At 41.2% G+C, this 8821-nt stretch overlaps 1 protein-coding gene across 1 annotated transcript in view; it reads right to left on the reverse strand.

Annotated features, from left to right (window-relative positions):
- Positions 1 to 8575, reverse strand: part of LOC112218662 (proline-rich protein 5) — a 56322-nt gene extending 47747 nt beyond the window's left edge. Inside the window, 1 exon segment of the mRNA XM_024379656.2 lies at positions 8343 to 8575. The gene's annotated coding sequence lies outside the window, so the exon portion shown is untranslated.
- Positions 8576 to 8821: the final 246 nt, after the last annotated feature.

An 8821-nucleotide genomic window follows, 5' to 3' on the forward strand; every position in this document is an offset into this window, starting at 1 on the left:
GTTTTTAATTGTCCAGCCAAATGAATTATAGGGAGATCATTGGAGATGTAATGATCTGTTGCCTTACAATGAGTACATTTTTTTATTCATGTTGACCCTGACCTCTGACATGACCTTTGACCCTTAAACGGCAGTTAATGCCTTCTTCCTTGGCATGGTATGTTATAAATTGTAGGGTAATACCAAAACAAAGAGCAGTATCTGCAATTTTAATTTGTTAGTTTACTATACATTTATGCTGTTAATACAAGAGCAGTGTAATTACCAACAGTGTAAAAGAGTTTAAACTGCATCCTTTGTGTGTCTTCCACTAAGATACCAGTTGCATTTACATAGAGATGTAGGTTCTGCGTCAGTCACATTACATACTGTGTTTCACAAGTAGCCCATGTCTTGTTATAAGAATACATGTTAAAAGCAGCACTGCAATTATTTGAATTACATGAAATGATTACCTGTCTTGTAATATATAATGATGGAACATGATAGATGTATGATGTAGGGTAGTAGAAATGATTTTTTTAAATTACCATGAGGTTGCTAATAAAAAGCATTTTATTTGTATTTTTTCAAATGACACTTTTGAATGAATAAATGAATTACAGCTTTAAGAATACATTTGAAACATATTTACATGTTCATATTCATTAGAGGATGCAAATTACATTTATCTACAATTGATAAAATGCTGAATAGTTACATTTCATTTTTATGTAACATTTCATTTTTAAGTAAAACTTCTTCAGTGCTCTTCAGTGCTCTTGCCTGCATTGGAAGTTGCAGCCACATGGAGGATGTCCCCGAAGTCGTACACCACACCTCCAGGTCAAGCTTTCATTTAGGCCAATGTTGTCAGAAAAAACACTTGTGAAAGATCCATGTCCTCTTCTCCTTATACTTCATCTCCCAATACTTTTCCCATATAACCTTTTGCCTACCCTCTGAAATATTCTGACTACATTGCCTCTTGCATTTGGGACCACATGGCTTACCCATTGGTGGAATCTTGGATTTCTTGTTTGATAGGTTGTCTAGAGTTGTGTCCACGGGCCGAGCTGCCACTTGTGCTGGAACATCCAACTCTGAAGGTGGATGATAATCTTCATCATCATCATTGGCAATTGATTTCTCATCTGATAGACTGATGTCTAAAGAGTCAGAGACCACCCACTGGTTCTCTATTTCCTCAAATAGTGTTGCCACTGTGACTTCAGTTAAAGGGGGTAGATCAGGAATCTTTGTTGGAATGTGGCCCTCAAACTCAACTGAAATAAACAGAGCAAATTATCAGGGACCTGCATCCTAATGATTATATTCTGTCATGGATGATAATAATTTATACTGACATTTTGTGGTGTGCAAATATATGATCATAATCCTTTTTGGTTATTCTATAATATAGGATATAATCCATGTTGATTTTATCTTGTGCAAACATTATCAAAATAATTTTCACTGTCATAAAACTCAGTTATTTATAAATACAAATACACCCAGGTAGTGAGAGTAGGCAACAACACATCTGCCACGCTGACCCTCAACACAGGGGATCCTCAGGGATGCATGCTTAGTCCCCTCCTGTACTCCCTGTTGACACACGACTGTGTGGCCGCGCACGAATCCAAATGACTCCAACGATGAGACAGCCTATAGGGAGGATGTCAGAGACCTGGCAGTGTGGTGCCAGGACAACAACCTCTCCCTCTAGACCCAAACTGTTATAGACCTATATCCATCCTGCCCTGCCTTTCTAAAGTCATCGAAAGCCAAGTTAATAAACAGATCACTGACCATTTCGAAACCCACCGTACCTTCTCCGCTGTGCAATCTGGTTTCCGAGCTGCTCACGGGTGCACCTCAGCCACGCTCAAGGTACTACACGATATCATAACCGCCATCGATAAAAGACAGTACTGTGCAGCCCTCTTCATCAACCTGGCCAAGGCTTTCGACTCTGTCAATCACTGCATTCTTATCGGCAGACTCAACAGCCTTGGTTTCTCAAATGACTGCCTCGCCTGGTTCACCAACTACTTTTCAGATAGAGTACAGTGTGTCAAATCAGAGGGCCTGTTGTCCGGACCTCTGGCAGTCTCTATGGGGGTGCCACAGGGTTAAATTCTCGGGCCGACTCTTTTCTCTGTATATATCAATGATGTCGCTTTTGCTGCTGGTGATTCTCTGACCCACCTCTAAACAGAAAACACCATTCTGTATACATCTGGCCCTTCTTTGGACACTGTGCTAACAAACCTCCAAACGAGCTTCAATGCCATACAACACTCCTTCCATGGCCTCCAACTGCTCTTAAACGCCAGTAAAACCAAATGCATGCTCTTCAACCGTTCGCTGCCCGCATCCCGCCCGACTAGCATCACTACTCTGGATGGATCTGACTTAGAATATGTGGACAACTACAAATACCTAGATGTCTGGCTAGACTGTAAACTCTCCTTTCAGACTCATATTAAACATCTCCAATCCAAAACTAAATCTAGAATCGGCTCCCTATTTCCCAACAAAGCCTCCTTCACTCACGCCACCAAACATACCCTCGTAAAACTGACTATCATACCGATCCTCGACTTCGGCGATGTCATTTACAAAATAGCTTCCAATACTCTACTCAGCAAACTGGATGCAGTCTATCACAGTGCCATCCGTTTTGCCACCAAAAGCTCCTTATACCACCCACCACTCCGACCTGTATGCTCTAGTCGGCTGGCCCTTGCTACATATTCGTTGCCAAACCCACTGGCTCCAGGTCATCTATAAGTCTATGCTAGGCAAAGCTCCACCTTATCTCAGCTCACTGGTCACGATAACAACACCCACCCGTAGCACACGCTCCAGCAGGTACAGTGGGGCAAAAAAGTATTTAGTCAGCCACCAATTGTGCAAGTTCTCCCACTTAAGAAGATGAGAGAGGCCTGTAATTGTCATCATCGGTATGACAGACAAAATGAGAAAAAAAATCCAGAAAATCACATTGTAGGATTTTTAATGAATTTATTTGCAAATTATGGTGGAAAATAAGTATTTGGTCTCCTACAAACAAGCAAGATTTCTGGCTCTCACAGACCTGTAACTTCTTCTTTAAGAGGCTCCTCTGTCCTCCACTCATTACCTGTATTAATGGCACCTGTTTGAACTTGTTATCAGTATAAACGACACCTGTCCACAACCTCAAACAGTCACACTCCAAACTTCACTATGGCCAAGACCAAAGAGCTGATAAAGGACACCAGAAACAAAATGATAGACCTGCACCAGGCTGGGAAGACTGAATCTGCAATAGCTAAGCAGCTTGGTTTGAAGAAATCAACTGTGGGAGCAATTATTAGGAAATGGAAGACATACAAGACCACTGATAATCTCCCTCGATCTGGGGCTCCACGCAAGATCTCACCCCGTGGGGTCAAAATGATCACAAGAATGGTGAGCAAAAATCCCAGAACCACACGGGGGGACCAAGTGAATGACCTGCAGAGAGCTGGGACCAAAGTAACAAAGCCTACCATTAGTAACACACTACGCCGCCAGGGACTCAAATCCTGCAGTGCCAGACGTGTCCCCCTGCTTAAGCCAGTACATGTCCAGGCCCGTCTGAAGTTTGCTAGAGAGCATTTGGATGATCCAAATGTTCAGATGAAACCAAAATATGACTTTTTGGTAAAAACTCAACTCGTCGTGTTTGGAGGACAAATAATGCTGAGTTGCACCTACTGTGAAGCATGGGGGTGGAAACATCATGCTTTGGGGCTGTTTTTCTGCAAAGGGACCAGGATGACTGATCCGTGTAAAGGAAAGAATGAATGGGGACATGTATTGTGAGATTTTGAGTGAAAACCTCCTTCCATCAGCAAGGGCATTGAAGATGAAACATGGCTGGGTCTTTCAGCATGACAATGATCCCAAACACACCGCCCGGGCAACGAAGGAGTGGCTTCGTAAGAAGCATTTCAAGGTCCTGGAGTGGCCTAGCCAGTCTCCAGATCTCAACCCCATAGAAAATATTTGGAGGGAGTTGAAAGTCCATGTTGCCCAGCAACAGCCCCAAAACATCACTGCTCTAGAGGAGATCTGCATGGAGGAATGGGCCAAATTACCAGCAACAGTGTGTGAAAACCTTGTGAAGACTTACAGAAAACATTGGACCTCTGTCATTGCCAACAAAGGGTATATAACAAAGTATTGAGATAAACTTTTGTTATTGACCAAATACTTATTTTCCACCATAATTTGCAAATAAATTCATTAAAAATCCTACAATGTGATTTTCTGGATTTTTTTCCCTCATTTTGTCTGTCATAGTTGAAGTGTACCTATGATGACAATTACAGGCCTCATCTTTTTAAGTAGGAGAACTTGCACGATTGGTGGCTGACTAAATACTTTTTTGCCCCACTGTATATCTCACTGGTCGTCCCCAAAGCCAACACCTCCTTCAGCAGCCTTTCCTTACAGTTCTCTGTTGCCAATGACTGGAACGAATTGCAAAAATCGCCGAAGCTGGAGACTTATATTTCCCTCACTAACTTTAAACATCAGCTATCTGAGCAGCTAACCGATCGCTGCAGCTGTACATAGCTCATCTGTAAATAGCCCACCCAATCTACCTACCTGATCCCCATGTTGTTTTTTATTTACTTTACTGCTCTTTTGCACACCAGTATTTCTACTTGCACATCATCATCTGCTCATCTATCACTCCAGTGTTAATCTGCTAAACTGTAATTACTTCGCTACTATGGCCTATTTATTGCCTACCTCCTCACGCCATTTGCTCACTCTGTATATAGACTCTCTCTTTTTTCTATTGTGTTATTGACTGTATGCTTGTTTATTCCTGTCACGTCCTGACCTTTAATAAAGGTGAAAAAATAAATCAAAATCAGCTAGACAAAGGAGCTGATCATAGACTACCGGAAATGAAGGGCAGAGCATGCCCCCATTCACATCAACGGGGCTGCAGTGGAGTGGGTCGAGAGCTCCTGTGTCCAGGTCACCTCATAATCCCCAGTTTACTATTGGCTCATTCATCCCCCTCCTCTCCCCTGTAACTATTCCCCAGGTCGTTGCTGTAAATGAGAATGTGTTCTCAACTTACCTGGTAAAATAACGGATAAATAAAATAAATAAAAATCACTAAGGACCTATCATGGTCCAAACACACCAACAGTCGTGAAGATTGCACGACAATGCCTCTTCCCCCTCAGGAGGCTAAAAAGATTTAGATCCTCAAAATGTTCTACAGCAGCACCATTGAGAGAATCGTGACTGGCTGCATCACCGCTTGGTACGGCAACTGCTTGGCTGGCTCTATGCACACTCACTGGACTCACACACTCACACATATCACACACACACACACACACACACACACATATTGACACCACACACACACTCACACATATCACACACACACACATATTGACACCACACAAACACACTCACACATATCACACAAATATTGACACCACACACACATTCACACATATCACACACATATTGACACCACACACACACTCACACATATCACACACACACATATTGACACCACACACACATTCACACATATCACACACACACATATTGACACCACACACACACTCACACATATCACACACACACATATTGACACCACACACACACTCACACATAGACACACTTTAACACTCTTCACATACGCTGCTACTACTGTGTTTATTATCTATCCTGATTGCCTAGTCACTTTTAACCCTACCTACATGTACATATTGCTGCAATTACCTCAACTACCTCACACCCCTGCACATTGATTCGATATCGGTGCTCCTTGTATATAGTCGTGTTATTGTTACTTTATTGTGTTAATATTTCCTTTTTTATTTTTGTGAATTTTTCTCACTTTTTAACTCTGGATTGTTAGGAAAGGGCTCGTAAGTAAGTATTTCACGGTAAAGTCTATACCTGTTGTATTCGGCGTATGTGACAAATACAATTTTATTTGATATCATACTAATTGGATCTTCCTGCATATATGTTTACTATGTGACATCTACTACTGAGTCCAGGTTGCAATAATAGGGCGCCAACAGCTGGTCATTGGGAAAAATACAATCTAGGCACACTGTTAATTAAGCTAAGAGTAGGCTATCAATAAAGAGTTGTCTTGAATATAAAACAGGTAATACAGTGGATGTATCTGAGACTAGAGATGAATTACAGATGAATTTCCCTCTTTTAAACAAGTCTAATGCTCCACAATAACCAAGCTTCAATGTCTACTCTATACGAAGGATATTGGGACATAGGGCTGTTACAATTTGTAATGCTGGTGTCATAAGGTTTCTAAAAAACACACAGTTATTTAGTAATGATTGTGCTAATTCTGAAAGTCACTAACTTCTTTACACTAATTGTATGGGTTGAGAGTTTGTTGATCTCGCTCTCTTTCCACCTTACTTTGTAGAGAGTGCCAACGAACTGTGAAGCAGAAAGAAACTTAGAAGAAAACTAGAAATATTGAAAGTTGATAACTGAACTTAAACGTAGGAAAAAGTTGTAAAATATACACTGAGTATACAAAACATTAAGAACACCTGCTCTTTCCATGACATAGACTGACCAGGTGAAAGCTATGATCCCTTAAATCTGTGTAGATGAAGGGGAGGAGCCAGATTAAAGAAGGATTTTTAAGCCTTGAGACGATTGAGACATGGATTGTGTATGTGTGACATTCAGATGGTGACTGGGCAAGACAAAAAAATGTAAGTGCCTTTGAACAGGGTATGGTAGTATGTGCCAGGCGCACCAGTTTGAGTCAAGAACTGCAACATTGCTAGGTTTTTCACGCTCAACAGTGTGTATTAAGAATGGTCCACCACCAAAAGGACATCCAGCCAACTTGACACATTGAAGCATTGAAGTCAACGTATGCCAGCATCCCTGTGGAATGCTTTCGACACCTTGTAGAGTCCAATTAAAGCTGTCCTGAGGCAAAAAGGAGAGTGCAACTCAATATTAGGAAGATGGTCGAAATATTTGGTATTCTTAGTGTATTTTCAACTAAAGAAGAATCAAGTGCTCAGGTAATCAGTGTGCTAAACCAGAAGGGAATTGGGATGTATTTTCCATTGATGTTTGTGAACAGAGGATCCTAACTGGTTTTGCATGGTTTTGTACCCCCACACCCCTTGATTCTACATCACCAGCACCACCTGCCATCTTCTACAATCTACTTTGCCATCTAAAGGGGCTTGTCGTCAATAGCGTCTACAATCATCATCATCGTCGCCTCTTCTCTCTAGAGAGACATTTGACTGGTACATTGTGGTAGGAACTGAACTGAGACAATTGAGGGCACTGACTTACCCAGTTTATTATTTTTGATGAACTTATTGGATAAAACTGTATTGTTATGAATGAATGGTCATTGCAGTTGTGATACTCTGGTGTTGTGTATTGATCTTGAACATTAAAAAAGATAATGAAAAAACAAATGTTTTCAATTATAGATAAAATTCCATTTAAAATGCATACCCCTGTGTCCTTGCAGTATTCCTCCTTCAGTAGATATTGAATGTTATCCTTTACCTTACTAGATAACATTGCTTTAGAAACCAGTCTCATTTCAAACCTAAATAGACTGTATGCACATCATGCATAGTAACTCTAAAGTAGTTCCTGGTGTGTTACAATTGAATAGGAACCTACAACCCAATTTTTAAAAAAAAATGTAATTAATTCAACTAACAAAACATATACGCCCTTTTTGCATATGCTTATTGTGACTGGAGATTACAGTGTTTGGATGACATCTAAGAAATAGTAATAATACCAGGCCGAGAGAATCCACACACACACTCCCTTCGGTCTGTCTGCCCCGCAAACCACGCCAGTCTGGGTATTCTGCTTTTGTTCTTGCGGAGCGGCTGAGGTTCCTTCCCTTCCATAATCCACAGATCGATATTTTTCATTTGCAAACGAAGGCATTCACTTCATTCATTTATGAGAACCCCTTAGGCTACATAATCATATCCTTGCTCTATACATATGTGTTATAAAATTGTTGATGCGCAGGCTACAGGCTTGCCTACACAAAGGAAATGTATCCCCACAGAACACGATGTCCATGTCATAGGGAGGGACGTAGCCTAGATTACACGTGAAGTAGGCAATTTGAACATGTGCGCTACGGAATATGCAAACAAACAAACCCATGTAAACAATGCGAATGTAGGCCATTTTACCGTGCTCAATCAACAGACACACATACCTTTAAAAAATGGACCATAAATATCCTACCCATACAGTAAAGTTCACTGACTGTACACACACATCCATCGCACACTACTCACCGTTCCTTCTCCTGATCGTGTTGCTTATAATAGAATGAGGTGGATATAGCATTGATCAACTGTATAGCCTATCTGCAATAAAACCCATAGTCTATATCATTGTTGATTTTTCAGTCTGCACTGACCAAACAGGCATTTTGGTGCAGTTGTGCGATGCGCCAGCGACCTATCCTGCGGGAGTCATTCCAGGAGCATGCATGCTCGCCCCCGTGTTGTTTTGACGAGGTGCAATCCACTGTACCAGACGCCGTGCGTGTTTTGCGTCTGTGAGCGTGTACGCGCGTATTGGTGTCTGGTGTTGAAGGGTGGATGAGATAAACGTTCTCATTCAAGCACGGCGAGTTTAGACCGATATGTTTATATTTAAAGGTCCAATGCAGCCGTTTTCATCTCAATATCAAATCATTTCTGGGTAACAATAAAGTGCCTTACTGTGATTGTGTTCAATTAAAATGATCAGAAATAAACAAAAATAACTT

The sequence above is a fragment of the Oncorhynchus tshawytscha genome, linkage group LG19 (assembly GCF_018296145.1).
Source record: "Oncorhynchus tshawytscha isolate Ot180627B linkage group LG19, Otsh_v2.0, whole genome shotgun sequence".
In the NCBI taxonomy this organism is placed as follows: Eukaryota; Metazoa; Chordata; class Actinopteri; order Salmoniformes; family Salmonidae; genus Oncorhynchus; species Oncorhynchus tshawytscha.